We start from the raw sequence: 18110 nt of genomic DNA, 5'->3' as shown, positions 1-18110 counted from the left end.
CGGATGAGTTCCAAAAATGGCATTTTTATACCAAAGGGAGATAATTTTGAGCAATTTTAATGATATCTACATTTTACAATTCATCTGAGGCCATCAAAAATTGATTTTTTTAAATTATTTTTGTACCATATGATAAAGTAACAACTCTTGCACGTTAAAGACACCCTTGTAGATTTCGAAAAAGAGTAGGCTAATGCCGCTACAAGGCAGCACTCGCACCCGCAAAGTGGAAAGGGATTGATATAAGTTGTAAAACTTGTTTCCCAATCCACTATAAATAAATATGTTTAAACTAAAGTAACAACTACTTAAGGTAACAAATAAAAGAAGTAGGTAAGGTTCCGATTTTGGCCTCAAATTTCAAATTCATCTAACGAAAGATTTTGGACACTTTTTAAACTCTTAACTGTCTATTTCAATTGATTCAATTAGTTAATGTGAAAGATTTTGACTGACTTAGTCATTAAAAACGCTCAGATTCAAGCTTTCGTATGAAAAATCTATTGAATTTGCCAAAAAATGTCACTTTTCTGATGGTTTTTGTCAAAAAATGAAAGTGGCCGCATCTGTGTTCATCAACCTTTACATGTATATATATATTATGTATTATCATTAAATAAAATTAAAGAACCTTAGTGAGCACACTCACATACCCCACGTCCCCACATTGTCATTGGAGAAATTAAATTAGTGTAAGAAAAAAAAATTGTATAAGAAAAATTAATTTCCTGCCAATATGCACATCTAAATAGTATGTCCTTATTATCTACAAAATTTCATGCAATTCTGTTGTGTGGTTTCAGAGGAGTTGAGATGACAAACTGTTGCAGAAGTACATTGAAGCAAATAAGTTCAAAGGGGCGTAACTCCTAGAAAAAAAATTGAATCACAATTTCCCGTCGATATGCAGAACTACATCGTATGTCCTTAATATCTGAAAAGGTTTCATGAAATTCTGTTGTATGGTTTGAGAGGAGTTGCCATAACAAACTGTTGCAGTAAAACATTGAAGTAAATAAGTTCAAAGGGGCGTAACTCCTAGGAAAAAAATTGAATCGCAATTTCCCGTTGATATGCACAACTACATAGTATGTCCTTATTTCTGAAAAGGTTTCATGAAATTTTGTTGTGTGGTTTGAGAGTAGATGAGATGACAAACTGTTGCAGTAGTACATTAAAGTAAATAAGTTCAAAGGGGCGTAACTCCTAGAAAATAAATTGAATCGCAATTTCCCGTCGAATATGCACAACTACATAGTATGTCCTTATTATCTGAAAAGGTTTCATGAAATTCTGTTGTGTGGTTTGAGAGGAGTTGCGATGACAAACTGTTGCAGTAGTACATTAAAGTAAATAAGTTCAAAGGGGCGTAACTCCTAGAAAATAAATTGAATCGCAATTTCCCGTCGATATGCACAACTACATAGTATGTCCTTATTATCTGAAAAGGTTTCGTGAAATTCTGTTGTGTGGTTTGAGAGGAGTTGCGATGACAAACTGTTGCAGTAGTACATTAAAGTAAATAAGTTCAAAGGGGCGTAACTCCGAGAAAAAAAATTGAATCGCAATTTCCCGTCAATATGCACAACTACATAGTATGTCCTTATTATCTGAAAAGGTTTCATGAAATTCTGATGCATGGTTTGAAAGGAGTTGTGATGACAAAAAACAGGACTGACGGACAGACGAACAGGTCAAAAACATTAATATACCCTCCGCAACTCGTTGCATGGGGTATAATTAACATTTCAATATTATAAATGAACACGAATAATTACAATATCATAATGTAAGGGGAAAATTTACACTTTCATTTAAGACAGAAACCGTCTAAAATTTACCAAAAAATCTAAAATTTTGAAGATTTGAGTAATTTAGCATAACTTAATGATGCTACATGTAGTACCTGATATATGCATTGTATTGTCAAAAACATCCTATATTTATTTAGCAGAAGCATGCTACTTTCCAATAAATAGCTTAAGGATTACATTTTCACAATTTTGTAAAACTGCTATATTTTGTGGCCAAAAAGGGGTCTTACTGAATCTACTCCTTTGTAATGAAAAAATAAATGTTTATTTTTCTCTTAAATTTTTATACATGTACCCTCAAGCCTCCTTATTGTAACTTATAGTAGTTTCTGGTTTTATCATTGTTGCAGGCCATACAGTGACCTAAAGTTGTTAATTTCTAATGTAATTGTGTCTATTGTCTAGAGACAAGATTTGTCTCATTGGCAATCATACAGTATACCATATTTTCTTTTTAATTTATTGACTTAATATTCTGAATATTTCAACACCTATTCACATATTTTTAAACTAGAAATCAATGGTGGATCTAGAAATTTTCATTAGAGGGGGCCCTTTTACTGCCTAAGAGGGGGTCCCTACTTGAGTCATTCCCTATACAATCAACTAAATTTTGCTAACAAAAGGTGTTGTCAGACCGGGCCACCTGATTCTGCCTATCTAGAAACATAATAGTGAGTTGTCTCATTGGCAATCATACAGTGTACCACATTTTCTTTTTAATTTGTTGACTTAATATATTTCTTAATATTTTCAACACCTATTCACATATTTTTAAACTAGAAAACAATGGCGGATCTAGAAATTTTCATAAGAGGGGGCCCATAGACTGCCCAAGAGGGGGTCCCACTTCAGTCTTTTCCCCTTACATTATGATATTGTAAAGTCAATTGTAAAATACTGGTATAGATTTGAAAATCTTACAACTGAATTCATATGTTGAAATCATAATCTTTCAGTCAGTTTAATTGAAGTCTGGAGCTGGCATGTCAGTTAACTGCTAGTAGTCTGTTGTTATTTATGTATTATTGTCATTTTGTTTATTTTCTTTGGTTACATCTTCTGACATCAGACTCGGACTTCTCTTGAACTGAATTTTAATGTACGTATTGTTATGCGTTTATTTTTCTACATTGGTTAGAGGTATAGGGGGAGGGTTGAGATCTCACAAACATGTTTAACCCCGCCGCATTTTTGCGCCTGTCCCAAGTCAGGAGCCTCTGGCCTTTGTTAGTCTTGTATTATTTTTATATTAGTTTCTTGTGTACAATTTGGAAATTAGTATGGCGTTCATTATCACTGACCTAGTATATATTTGTTTAGGGGCCAGCTGAAGGACGCCTCCGGGTGCAGGAATTTCTCGCTACATTGAAGACCTGTTGGTGACCTTCTGCTGTTGTTTTTTATTTGGTCGGGTTGTTGTCTCTTTGACACATTCCCCATTTCCATTCTCAATTTTATCAGTCTATTGAAAGATGCTTATAAATGCTGCCAAGAGCTTCACAAATCTAACATAACTTCTTCTGCCAGTTCTCATTTGCTAGTAGATAAAGTTTTTGAAATTAAACAAGAACTAAAACATTTCGGACAATATAAATTTTTGAACATATCTAGCAAATTAATTCACACTAAATATATATTAGCAATTGGTATGCAAAATAAAGCTTCTGATAGAAAACTGTATAATAATGTGAAATTTAAGCTACAGTCATGCTTCAATGATTCCCTATATATAAACAGTGGCGGATCCAAAAATTTTCATAAGTGGGGCCCACTGACTGACCTAAGAGGGGGCCGCTCCAGTCATGCTTCAGTGATTTCCTATATAAGCAACCAAATTTTTCCCAAAAAAGGGGGGGGAAGGCCCCCTCCTAAATGATAAATCCGCCTCTGATAAACCAATTTTTTCCCACGAAAGGGGGGGGGGGTGGCCAAGGATCCGACTATGCATTGGGAACATGTGTACATGTATTAAATATACTGTTCCCAGCTGACACCTTATATGTATAGGAAGTGCCCCCTCCCGAGATTCCTGTTTATTCAATTCAATTCAATATTTTATTGGAAAGAGCTCAATAGAGGCGTGATCCAAATACAGATAATAAATAATATATACAGATAATAAATAATATTAAAACAACACACAAATGAAATAACGATTCATGGAACAAGTCAAGCCAATTCTATGTATACAAATACATCATAAACTGATATTGATACCATAGACTTATATTTCAGTATTATTCTAGATTTTCATATATTTACTTAAAACACACAATATAAGATATTTATATATATATATGTATATGGACAAACTACTGTCAAGGATTATTATCTGATGAAACGGTATGGTGGTCTCTCAAATCAAGAGCTTCTTCATTATACATACAAATAGATTTTAATTCCTTTTCAGACATAGGATTTAACATTTTGGTAAAATTTTCATCCAAATTATTTAAATTTATATCATTAATTTTATATTTAGATCTAATTTTGTTATATTGCAGACATTCAGTCAAGAAATGAATCACATTTTCAATTTTTCCTGTGCAAAATTTACAAAATCTCTCATTAGATGGTATTTTTGGTCTTGCATACCTCCCAGTTTCTATCGCTAATGAGTGTGCATTATTCTTAATTTAGTGAGTTTCCTCCATTGAATTTTTTTTTTTTTTGCATACTTGATTCGCATAGGATTTTTTTGATAAAATGCTGAACATATGCTTTAAAGTATTAAGGCATTGCGAAAAACAACTATTTCATCAAATAAATTTGAGTCGGATCTATATATATTCCTATGATATTCCTTTTCATAATGGATACCAATTTTATTAAGTCAACTGCAGACACTTTGTATTCAAAGTGTTTCAACTGAGGTACTACAAAGGCGTCAAAAGGCGTCATTATTGAGTAAGGGGGGTGGCGTCAAAAGGCGTCATTATGGAGGAAAGGGTTAAAGGTACAAAATGTATTTAGGAATATTAAAATTTAAATATTCTTGTTGTTTAAATTTTACTAAAAAATAAAAGTTTACCACAGTGTCCATCTTTTATTTTAGAAAGTTCAAATATAATTTTATTTTTGTAGAAATCTTCTAGTTTCTGTTTGAAATTACTATTACAATGCTATTTTTTGCAATATATTTCATTAATTCAGATAGTTTATAAGACCATGAATTTTCTCTATTTGTGAGAGTTTTGTCCACTTCAAAAGCAGCCTTGAAAATTTCATGCGGACCACCAGACCGTTCACCAATATCACTGAGACGCTCATAATATTTATACATAAGTTGATAACATTTAATGCGAATGGGTAAAGTGCCTAATTCACACCGCACTGCTAGATTGGAAGACTTTCCATGAACCACAAGTATGTTTTTAAATATGGAGTTTTGTGTTTTGTCTAATTTACTTTTGTCTATAAATGCTTCAAAATTTGGTTTGAATTCTGATAACCATACTTCTGATCCATAAGTTAAAATAGGAGTTATCATTGAATTAAAAAGCTGGAGCCAAGTCTTAACAGACAAATTTTCACTATATGGTAGTTTTGACTTCAATGCAAAATATGCTGTTTTAGCTTTATCTAAGAGGCTTGACACTGCTTGTATAAATTTTCCAGAGCTATGAAAATCAACTCCTAAGTATTTATAACAATCAACAATTTCAATTGCATTAGAACTGTAATAAAAGTAAACGTTTTTTTAATTTACTTTTAGTTTTAGAGAAAATTATAATTTTTGTTTTCTTAAGGTTCAAGCAGGGCTTCCAAAACGGTCATATATTCCGGTCATTTGTATAATGTCCGGTAAAAGACCGGCTGGTCAAAGCATGAAACGGTCATATACTTTTTAGTTTTCAAGGCTTTTTCGGTCATTTTTACATAATTCACGTTCTTTTTTACCCAACCTTATGCCTTTAACATCATCACATTTCCGGTCATAAATGTGACATGATGATTAATTACTATCAAAACAACACCTACTTCAATACTTTCTAATTTTAATCAAGGCTAATTAGTAGTTGGACAGCTGAAATCTACCCGTTCAGGTGACAGGTGATCTATGTTCAGTACCGGACATCGTATAAATTGATCGGTTTATTCACAATTTTTTTCTTACTTTTCAGCGGTTTGTTTCTAATTGATTTAGTCCAAAAGATTAAAATTATTAGAAATTAGTTTATCAACATGATTTGATGAAAAATTTAAAAAGGTTTTAAATGAAAAATCGTCAGAACTACGTCGTATGAACTAGAACACGTGCGCATGTGCACAGGTGGGAAATTTAATTATGCATCCTACATTTCTTCAAAAATGCTAAAATTATCATTGAAACATGTATCTAACGTTCGTTTCAAGTATTTTGATGAAGAAATAACGTGGAAAGACCTTCTTCACTCAGTCGTGCTTTGTAAACGTACACGGATTTTACGTATCCGTTTATGGTCCATGTTTTACCATTGTCAAGTCAACATCCGGTTGACCTCTCCAGTTAGAACAATGTGAAACGAAAGTAAAGTTTTTGACAATGTCATTTTGCACAAATAAAAAGTCTAAGGCAGATATGAGCACGCTGATGTGCACACTTTGAATGATGAACTGCCAATTAACAGTAACATCCGTACATCAAATTCATATCATATCAAAGTAAAGTTTAAAATCGTTTTTTTTAATGTTATGTCAATCATTGGAATGGCCATCTGATTACCATAATTGCCTTTTGTGACTAAGTCTTATGGGATTAAAATCAGGATTAGATATGAAATGTCCGGCTGGCTCAAATATTTTTTGGAAGCCTTGGGTTCAAGTCCAGTTTCCATTCAGTACTATGTTTTTGTAAAGAATCAAGAGAGTTCTGGAGACCATCTGCATATTCCGATATCAATCACTGTCAATAATAAATCATCAGCATACAATAAATGGTTCACTTTTTGACCATTTAAGTTTACTGCACTAGTTAAGTTTGTATCTAAGTATTTTTCTATGTCATCAACAAATAAATTACTGTAAATTCAGAAATTATTGCGTGCATTTATTATTGCGATTTTGTCATTTTAGACTTAAATGCGATTTTAATTATAATGATTTTGAGAAAAATCCTGTTTAATTCATATCAATGATTTTAAAATGCGAGTTAAAATTATTGCGTTTACAAGTCTGTCGCATTTTTCGCAATAATCAAAACCTCGCAATAATTTCTGAATTTACAGTAAATAAAGTTGGACTTAAACTGTCACCTTGTTTGACACCCTGATTATCAAGAAAAGGCTTGGTAAACATATTTTGATATTTACATGAATATAAGGTATTAGAGTACATGTCATGCAGTATATTATAAAATTTGCCTTGTATTTCTTTATTTTGTAATTTTAAGAACATAGCTGATCTCCAGACACTGTCAAAAGCCTTTTTAAAATCTACAAAACACACATATAGTTTCTTTTTACATTTAAACAAATATTTGTTTATTATTGTTTTTAAAATAAAGACATGATCTACAGTTCTGTAATTTTTTTCTAAAACCACCTTGATTTGAAAATAATAAATTATGTGTTTCAAGAAAATCACCAAGTCGTTTTTGTAAAATGGATGTAAAGACTTTACCAAGACAGCTTGTTATGCTTATACCTCTATAGTTCCCACAATCAGATGGGTCACCAGATTTATAAATTGATGTCAATAGAGAAATGTTCCAAATTTTGGGGAATTTTTCTGAGTTAAGTATCTTATTAAAAAGTTTGGTCAAAAGTAAAACTAGAGTGTTTGACCACACCTTTAGAAATTCATTAATTATCAAATCAGGACCTCCAGATTTTCCCTTTTTTAACTTCTTAATACAGTCTTTGATTTCTTTACGTGTAATAGGGACATTAAGGGATGTATTAGAAAAGTTGTGATTTTTGTTCTCTATATTTTGATTTGTATCAGTTGTATCATTATTACTTGAAGCAAGCAAATTTCTATAGTGAATCTCCCATTCTTTGGCAGAAATAGCAGGCTCACAATTATTATTCTTTTTTTTGTAATTATTAATGCTTCCCCAAAATTTTTTGGTGTTCTTTGGGTTTATCTCATTTATTTGTTTTATTAAGGAATGAAAAAAATACTTTTTTAATTTATTTTTCAATTTATTGTACTCTCTTTTACAGTTGCAATAAGTCAATCATAATTACCGGTAGGGGCTTTACCTAATTTATTTCCAAGGGAACGCACTTTTCTAAGGAGTAAGCAATCATTTGACATCCATACTTTTTTTAGGTTTTTCTTTTTTTTGTGTGTCTTTGCAATATGGATTTTTAAAAATTGCTTTAGGGAGCTACCATTTGATTTTTAGGGGGGGGGGGGGGGGGGGGCTAGGATGAAATTTGAAAAAAAAGGCAGGACAGGATTTTGAGTTAAAAAAAAAGGCAGGATGAGTAACTTGGCCAAAAAAAAATGGCAGGATGACAATTATTGTAAAAAAGTCAGGATAAGCTAAGAAATAAAAAAGGCAGGACCAAATAGACTGAAAAATAAAAATACAGGACAGAGATTACAACTAAAAAAAAAAGGCAGGACAAAATTTTTCATCCTAGCCTCCCCATAAAAATCAAATAATGTAGCTACCATTTGATTTTTATGGGGTGGGGGGGGGGGGGGGCTAGGATGTAAATTTTGTCCTGCCTTTTTTTTAGCTGTAATCTCTGTCCTGCCTTTTTATTTTTCACTGTGTTCGGTCCTGCCAGAGACATATAATACATTGTATTATATGTCTCTGGTCCTGCCTTTTTTTTTTAGTTTATCCCGACTTTTTTACCAAAAGTGTCTTATTTTTTTTTGCAAGTTCAAAACTCCTGCCCTGCCTATTTTTTCAAATTTTATCCCCCCCCCCTCCATAAAAATCAAATGGATAGCTTCGTTAAAGGAAACTGGGTTTTTTTGCAGCTCAAAAGTTTATTAGTCACAAATCAATGGAAAACAATTATCTGGCCATAATCGCGAACATTTCAACAAACTTCCCCTTATTAATTCAAATAATTTACATTCTTAACATGACGGCTAAATATATATATATATATAGGTCCACGGAATCTTCCGTTGAGACACCCCCCCCCCCCTTTTTTTTCCAAACGGGTATTTTAATGCGTGTTTCCTTAATGGCAGTTTTGAAAGAGACATAATAGTAAGTGACTTTTCACCGAGAAAATTTAAGTATTATGCATTTTACGTATCAAATCTTATCAACACATCTTCATCTTCATCCTCAAGTTTCGTTTGCTCTGTCTTTACGGTCTCCTTTCGCTGGAATATGGTCATTGTTATATTATAGTTCGTTTCTGTGTGTATTACATTATAACGTTGTGTCGTTTGTTTTCTCTTATTTTTGAGTGTAAATTCACATTGCGATAAGACGTGTCACGGTACTTGTCTATCCCAAATTCATGTATTTGGTTTTGATGTTATATATATATGTTATATTTGTTATTCTCGTGGGATTTTGTCTATATGTGTTACATTTTAGTGTTATGTCGTTGTTCTCCTCTTATATTTAATGCGTTTCCCTCGGTTTTAGTTTGTTATCCCGATTTTGTTTTTTGTCCATGGATTTATGAGTTTTGAACAGCGGTATACTACTGTTGCCTTTATTTATTTCGTACAGAAAAGTTAGGGCATATTACTACACGAATATTTATTATTAAAGTCGCAACATCCCTAGAAAGATCAATAAAATACAAATGTGTATTGATATCATGGTTTGTTCTACAAAGAACGATGAAATGTCTTGTCATTCTAAATCAAATTAAAACTCGACAGCGGACTATTTTTATGTGCATTTAGAACTTTGTTGACAGATTGCGATTCGTGCTCGCGTCGTCTGTCAAAGATAAATTTTTCATACTAGAAGCAAGGAGATTGAAAATTATTCACAGGAAAAACAGTTTGTTTTGAGGCAAACAAAATCAACATTCAATTAAATAAAAAAGAGAGTTAAGGAATTTACGTGGTAAGATTTTAATAGAACAAGCGAAAAAAGGATCTGAAAAAGCATTTATGAGGGGGAGGACAGGGGGTAGTCCAAATAATTATGACGTCTTGGTCGATGTAAGGCGTCAAAGAAAAAAATTATAATAGCCTTTCAAAACGTCATAATTCGATGTAAGGCGTCAAAGAAAAAAATTATAATAGCCTTTCAAGACGTCATAATTATTTGGACTAGACAGGGGGTACGTACTCCTTTTCCTTCTCTCACCCATTTTCTCCTTTCTCCTACCCCTCTTCTCCTTATTTTATTTTTTTTTTAATTTACCGGAAAAAAAAACATATTTTATTTCTTCATATTTTATTTTTTTCTCCAACTTCTCCTTTTTCCCAACCTTCCTCTCCTTTCACCTACCCCCTTTCTCCCACCCCTTTCTCCTGTCTCCTTTCTCCCTGTCCTCCCCCTCATTTATATCTGATACTGATCATAACTCATGAATAAAAATGGTATCTGGTCTCAGTTGGGCTGCTGTGTCAGGATTTGACTGTCAAAGTGATACAAAACTCTAGAATTCTTCTGTATATATACAAATACACCGTGACAGTAGCTAATCAAGAAATTAATAAAAGGGGGAACGTCTAGTGCCTGTGGTCCTAGTGTAACAGTAGTCCAAATAATTATGACGTCTGGCAAGGCCAAGGCTTCATAATTAGTTGGAATAGTGTAACAGTAAATTTGGTCCGGTTGTAAAATTTGTTCTCCAGACTTTTTTCCCTAGTTAATTAAGTCCATGTCCATGATTTTACTAGGAATTAAAGTCCCAGGACAAATGTTTCTAGGAAAATCAGTCCATAGCTAGTAATTTATGTTTGTAACTTGTTTTCCTAGGAAAATATGTCACAAGACTTGTTTTTCTAATAGTTTTTTTGTATCATAAAATATATTTAAAATAGAAGATTTTTTTTTTATAGATAAGATTGGAAAATAGAAGAATTTTTTTTCCAATAAAAATGAAGAATATTTCCTTAATAACCTAATTATTAAAAACATAAATATTCAGTTTCCTTTGCTTATAACATTTTTTATAATAAAAGACATGGACATTTTTAGTCCAAATAATTATGACGTCTTGATAGGCTATTATATTTTTTATCTTTGACGCCTTACTTCGTCAAATTATGACGTCTTGTAAATTGAACGGCTTTTATATTTTTTTTCTTTGACGCCTTTCTTAGTTCGTCGAAGTAAGGCTTCAAAGAAAAAAAATATAATAGCCTTTCAAGCTGTCATAATTATTTGAACTAGGACATTTTTACCTAGGAATTCAATACTAATGACATGGACATGATTTTCTAGGAAAATATGACATGGACATGATTTCCTAGGAAAATTAGTCTGGAGACAAATTTTATTTACAGCTAATTTCCTATAAATGCATGTAATGCAAAACTTTGGTTGGCTTGCCTTCTTTGTTTGTATAATTGTTTATACATTACAAGCTTTGCTAATATGATTTACATGATGGTCATCTTTATATAATATATATAGGCATAGTTCAACCTGTATATTTAATATTTGAATTTAATTGGATATTATCCTAATGAGTGTACAATTTAAATACAAAACAAGCAAGCTAACTTAAGTCTTGCTCTACATGCTTTAGGAAATTAGCTGTAACAGATTGATACACAACTCTTTCGTTTTGTCTATAACAATGTTAAAACATATTACATTCATATTCACTTTTAAAAATTAAAGGCATAGACATTTAAACCTAGGACTTCTAATGACATGGACATGACTTTGTGGGAAAATTAAAAGTCTGGGGACATAAATTTTATCAAAAATTTAACTATGTGACTCTTAAACATTACTAAAACATAAGATTTAAATTTGCAAATGCAAGTAATTGAATCTTTTATAGGATTTTATAGGACATGATTACCTAGGAAAATTTGTCTGGGGACATATATAACTAATATCGGACTAAATATATACTAGTAAATTCTGTAACCATGGACTTTTTATACTATATAGTAATATTTGTCCGCCCTGACATATTTTACCAGGACAAATTTATCACTCACACTTGTACTTGTTCGCCCGGGATCAATTTGCTCTGATTTTTTTTTGTACTCCAGTTGCATAATGTTAATTATTTGAACATTACATGTTAAAGTTTGTTGAAAAATTTGCTGAATTTTTGTATTGCCACAACCAATTTGTTATTTCCCCTATTTGCTTAGTCACTGTCATGATAGTAGAACACTGGAGTACAATGTAATAATTTATATTCATTGCTTTTTTTTAACAAAATATAAATTTGTTTTTTAATACAAGTCTCAGAATATATACAAAATGTAATTTTAAACGAACTTGTAAATCCTTGTATTAAATTCCTGTTTTCGTGATTTACAGTTCATACATCCATGACATCATTGTTTTTATTAATTCCAAGCTGACTACTAGCTTATAAATCAAAACAAAAAGTTTTTTTTTTTATTATTGATCCATCAAAAGACAATAATCACAAAAATCAGTGACAATAATTTACATTTGTTTAAATAAACCAATTTTTCAAGACGTTTCGGCCGAAACGTCTTGAAAATTTGGTTTATTTAAACAATTATATAAAGTATGTTCCCTATTGGAATTTTGAAAACAAGGAATAATTTACATGTTATTGAACAATTAACTTTCCTAAAAACTTTTAAATATTTATGTTTTTTTTATAAATTTTAAGCTATACAATTCTTACTTGCATCTCTGAAATGTGCTTCTATGTGGTTTTGTTAGCAATTTCTGTACAGGTCTGCTAAAGGCTCAAATTGACATTTCACCCAATTTCACCATTTTCCCTCCAAAATTTGGGTTTTAAGGCAAAAATTTTATTTTTCCTTATTGGTGACCCTTGTATTTGCCAGGGACGCATACATGTATATATAAGTCCTTGTATTTGCTTAATATTTGAAGCTGTATTTCAGCTTTGTACATTACAGATTTGGACCAGGTCACACCTGAGGTGTCACAGACAGTTTTTATTTGATATCCCATAAAAATATGTCAGCACCTCTATTTTCCCTATCATATCATTGAAAATGGTCCCTTTAACATGCTTGTACCTATTTAAAGTAAAATTTTGAGCTTAAATGGTCTGGAACCCCTATTTTTTTCGACAAATTTGAGGTACTCTTTGTAAAGATTAAAATAATACGGCATTCTGATAGAGACTTTGAATAAGTCTGAGCCATCTTAACTGTGTAAAATCAAAAGTAGCAGCACGAAATAAAGTTAAAATGAATATGAGTCCCCTGTATTATATTTTAAACACCGCTTTTTTGATGATCAAGTAATTCCTAAATGAATACTGGAAAATAGCTGTAGAATGCTCTCCGAACATAAAATTTGCATCAAATAATAAAAAAGCTTCATTTTAATCAACATAGAAATATGTTTCGAATTTGATGAATTATTGGGTATATATGATATTGCCTTCACTCAGTTATCAACTAGAAAAAAGTAATGTTTAGCTCACCTAGCCCCAAGGGCCTACTGAGCTTTTCCCATCACTTTGCTTCCGGCGTTGTTACCTTTACAAAAATCTTCTAGAACTCTGAAACTACTGGGCCAAATTAAACCAAACTTGGCCACAATCATCATTGTGGTATCTTGTTAAAAAAATATGTCAGATGACCCGGCCAACCAGCCAAGATGGCCGCCATGGCTAAAAATAGAACATAGGGGTAAATACAGTTTTTGGCTTATAACTCAAAAACCAAAGCATTTAGAGCATATATCTGACAAGGGTATAATTGGTATAATTGTTTAACAGGTGAAGATCTATCTGACCTGAAATTTTCAGATGAATCAGACAACCCATTGTTGGGTTGCTGCCCCTGATTTAGTAATTTTAAGGAAATTTTGCTGTTTTTGGTTTTTATCTTTAATATTATTATAGATAGAGATAAACTGTAAACAGCAATAATGTTTAGCAAAGAAAGATTTACAAATAAGTCAACATGACCGAAATGGTCAACAAGGTCAATTAATCCCCTATGGAGTTATTGTCCTTTATAGTCATTTTTTAACAATTTTCATAAAATTTGTAAATTTTTACTAACATTTTCAACTAAAACTACTGGGTCAAGTTCATTATATATAGAGATAATTTTAAGCAGCAAGAATGTTCAGTAAAGTAAGATGTACAAACACATCACCATCACCAAAACACAATTTTGTCATGAATCCATCTGCTTCCTTTGTTTAATATTCACATACATGTAGACCAAGGTGAGCGACACAGGTTCTTTAGAGCCTCTAGTTTAAAGTCTAGAATACCTTTTTATACAACCATAAAATTTTTGCAATCATATAATTATATTGGTATCACATTGCTTTGTGGTCAGCTGAGCATCGTTCGAAGACGGATGGTTTCCAGATAATAACTTTAGTATAAGTTAATCATGTTAATAGAAATGAATAGAATTTTAACACAATGTTTAAAACAACAAAAGGAAGCTTGGGATTGATATTGGGGGTTATGGTCCCTAAGGTTTAGGATAAGGGGACCAAAACAAGCATTTATCTAGTTTCAGGACAATAAGTTGTGTATAAGTATTTCAATTCCTCTGAAATTGTACCACAATGTTATAAATATTATAAGAAGAAGGTTGGAATTTATTTTTAGGGTTATGGGGCAAACAGTCAAGAATGACGGGCCAAACACAAGCATTTTTGTAGTTTTAAGTTAATGACTTGTGTAAAAGTGTATGATCTTTCTAAAATTATACCCCAATGCTCTATACTACTATGGGATGGTTAGGATTGGCTAAGGATATAGATAAAACCATTTATGAATAAGGGGCAAAAAAGATGAAAAACAATTATTTTTCTGGTTAAAGGATAGTCAAGACAATTTGAAAGCTGTGTAAGGGAGGTAATCCAAAAGTTATATTTGAATTATTTCACACAACTTTTAAGGTGGTACCTAACACTACAGGGAGATAACTCTGTAAAGTCAGCTAAACGTTTTAATTACGTTGTGTTGTTAAAGGGATATTAAGCTTTTCAATGATCAAAATGAGTGTTTGTCAAACTGCTATATAACCAGTGTAATTTTTCTGATAAAACGGTTGGTTCAAAAAAATTTAAATTTTTATATTTTTGTCAAAGAGTCAAAGTAAATACTTTGCCAAAATTTTAAGAAAATTAAAACGAGCCAAATTAATTTTAGTTTAAGTGTTGGGTACCACCTTAAAGATGTGATTTTGAAATTTACCAACATTTTGTTTATATAGATTAGACCGTTGGTTTTCCCGTTTGAATGGTTTTACACTAGTTATTTTGGGGCCCTTTATAGCTTGTTGTTCGGTGTGAGCCAAGGCTCCTTGTTGAAGGCCGTACTTTAACCTATAATGGTTTAATTTTTAAATTGTTATTTGGATGGAGAGTTGTCTCATTGGCACTCACACCACATCTTCCTATATCTATATATAACTTCAGTATTAATAAAATCCATTGGAAATTTGCCAATAACTTAAGTTTAATTAAAAAAAATGCCAATAGTTTTAGCATAAGTAAATATAAATCTTTGAAGTTTGAAACCACAAAAAGGAAGGTTTGGATTGATTTGGGGGTTAATTTATGGTCCCTTTGGTGTAGGAAAAAGGGGTATAAAAGGGGCCCAAATAATCAATTTTCTATTGTTCAGACAATAATTTGTAGAACAGTTTATAGAATTGCCTGAAGTTTCCACACCACAAAACTCCAAAGGATAGTAAGGGTTGGAATATTGGAGTTATGACTCAATCTGTTTATGAATTAGGAGCAACAAAAGGGGAAAAACAAGGGTTTCCTGGTTAATGGACAATTACTTTAGATTTGTTTCTTTTTGTTGGTGCCTTTTTTTGCTAGTTCTTTTATGAATTGTTATGCTCTACCTACAATAGTAGAGAAGCATTATGTTTTCTAGTCTGTGCGTCCTTTCGTCTGTTTGTTTGTCTGTCCATCCATTCTTCCCACTTCAGGTTAATGTTTTTGGTCAAGATAGTTTTTGATGAAGCTGAAGTCCAATCAACTTGAAACTTAGTACAAATGTTCCTTATGATATGATCTTTCTTATTTTAAAACCAAATTAAAGACTTTTGACCCCATTTTTATGGTTCACTGAACATAGAAATTAAAAGTGTTCCCTCAGTTTCAGGTTAAATTTTTTTTAGTCAAGGTAGTTTTTGATGAAGTTAAAGTCCAATCAATTTGAAACTTAGTACACATTTATCCTTAAAAAAGCTGATTGTGTCGTTTCATATTGATTAAAATTTATTTACCTAATTTATAATTTCAGCTTTTCCATGCATTGTAAGATTTCCAGAATATAGAACATGTAGTTCCTGATAAAAAAAAAAAACACCAAAAGATTGCTACGATAAAACTGTTGAGTAACTATTTGTAATACAGAATGCATCAAGATGGTGGTATGCTACATATATAATATTGATACTATGACAGATGAGAAAAGAAACTGAAGACATAATGAAATGCTGAAGTCAGCAAAGGTATGATTATAACTGTTACTGATGTTTGAAGAAGTGTGTCATTATAGCATCGACAAATATTTCAATCAAACATGGTTCAGTACTTCAGACTAGTTTTAATTTAAAAGAATTAAATGGCTACTAACATCCATTGCTAATTACAGCTTATTAACCTCCTGTTAAAAAAAAAAGGGGTGAAATATACCATAGCAACATTCAAACTCATAAATCGAAAATAAACTGACAACGCCATGGCTAAAAATGAAAAAGACAAACAGACAATTAATAGTACACTAGAAACAACATTAAAAACTAAAAACTGAGCCACACAAACCCCACCAAAAACTGGGGGTGATCTCAGGGTCTCCAGAAGGGTAAGCAGATCCTGCTCCACATGTGGCACCCTTCGTGTTGCACATGTTATTACAAACTTGGTATATATAGTTTATTTCGGTAGGTCACATTCATGAAAAGGAAAGAGGATTGCAGGTACGAAGTAAGAAACATCCGATATCATCTGTGAAATGGTTTATCCATAATGGTCAACCAACTGTGATGATTGGGTAACCTGTATTATATTCAGGGGTGAATTCAGACATTTCTAAAGGGGGGGGGGGGGTTCAAACTAAATGTCTCCATTCAAGTGCATTGATCGGCTCAAAAAAAGGGGGGTTCCAACCACCGGAACCCTCCCCTTGGATCCACCACTGATATTTGAGAAATTGCCACAATACATTTTGTTGATATCAAATTAAAGTTGAGAAGCTACGGTAATCTATATATGTTTATCTACTTTTCATTGTCTTCTCTCACCTTGATTAGTAAATAAATAAAAATCATGTTGGAAGAAAAATTTAGTCATGTGTATATGTTTTAGGAACTAATTGTGGTATATTCTTCAGATTGAAACATGCAACAGAAAGTTCAATCATGACCATAAAGCAGGCAAGACATTTCAGTATGTACAATCTTGTAAAAATATGTCAAACTATGTCAAAGCATATTTTTTGTTTTGTTTTTTCAGATAAAGATATAAGGAGTAGATATTTTCCTGAAGATCTCATTTATGTCTCGAATGTGAAGGGAACAGAAGCTATCATGATGATTCTTTAAAGAAAAGATACAGAAACACAAGCTCCTGTAGACACTTGTGAAAAAGAAGATGTTTTTGCAATGAATATGTGTGAATGTGATAAATTATGGCAAATCAACATGGTCAATTAACAACAATATGTTCTACAAATTTCTTAGATTTATAAGTTTCATAACATTTAGTTGAGGCAAACTAAAGTTAGATAACGGAAAACGAAAAAAATTGCAAATAAATATATATTGTTATTAAATACTCAGTTTTAGTTATTTTTATTTTGATATTAAAAAATATACTGTATTAGATAAAAACTAGTTATACATTTAAAAAATTAGTAACCCTCATGTCTCCCTGCATTAGAAGTTGCATAATTTAGCATTTACAGATGAAATATAATTGTGAGTAAAGTTCAACATGTGAAACAGTCTGACATGATATGACAGAACATCAAAAGAAATGACGAAAAATTACACATCTTATCAAAATAGTACTACTAGAAACCAAAAGCTACTTGCAATTTTCACTGGTTTTGGGTTCAGTAACAGTCTGACAAGGAAAGAATTTAATGAACATGATTATGATGCCTCTTGATAAATATAAAAACATATTGACTGTAAAATAATTACCAGTTACCAATTATATCTGTTGTTTACAAAATTTGTTATTTGGAAATATCTGTTGAATGTTTTGAAATTAAAATGTGTTAACTGAAA

The 18110-nt window shown here is 31.7% G+C and overlaps 2 long non-coding RNA genes across 4 annotated transcripts in view; one reads left to right on the top strand and one right to left on the bottom strand.

Moving 5' to 3' along the window:
* The window catches only part of LOC139495290 (uncharacterized), a 19379-nt gene extending 10338 nt beyond the window's left edge, over positions 1-9041 (bottom strand). Inside the window, exon 1 of one of the 2 annotated variants that reach the window (XR_011657312.1) lies at positions 9022-9041. This is a non-coding gene — a long non-coding RNA (uncharacterized lncRNA). The remainder of the gene's footprint in view (positions 1-9021) is intronic. The other variant, XR_011657311.1, reaches the window with a different exon arrangement.
* Positions 1-18110, top strand: part of LOC139495291 (uncharacterized) — a 24598-nt gene extending 6488 nt beyond the window's left edge. Inside the window, exons 1-3 of one of the 2 annotated variants that reach the window (XR_011657313.1) lie at positions 9494-9798; positions 16118-16328; positions 17332-18110. This is a non-coding gene — a long non-coding RNA (uncharacterized lncRNA). Of the gene's footprint in view, positions 1-9493; positions 9799-16117; positions 16329-17331 lie in introns of those variants that run through there. The other variant, XR_011657314.1, reaches the window with a different exon arrangement.

Source organism: Mytilus edulis, chromosome 11, assembly GCF_963676685.1.
Source record: "Mytilus edulis chromosome 11, xbMytEdul2.2, whole genome shotgun sequence".
Lineage (NCBI taxonomy): Eukaryota > Metazoa > Mollusca > Bivalvia > Mytilida > Mytilidae > Mytilus > Mytilus edulis.
Note: the sequence above shows the minus strand (reverse complement) of the source record. Positions and strands in the feature narration are given on the sequence as shown.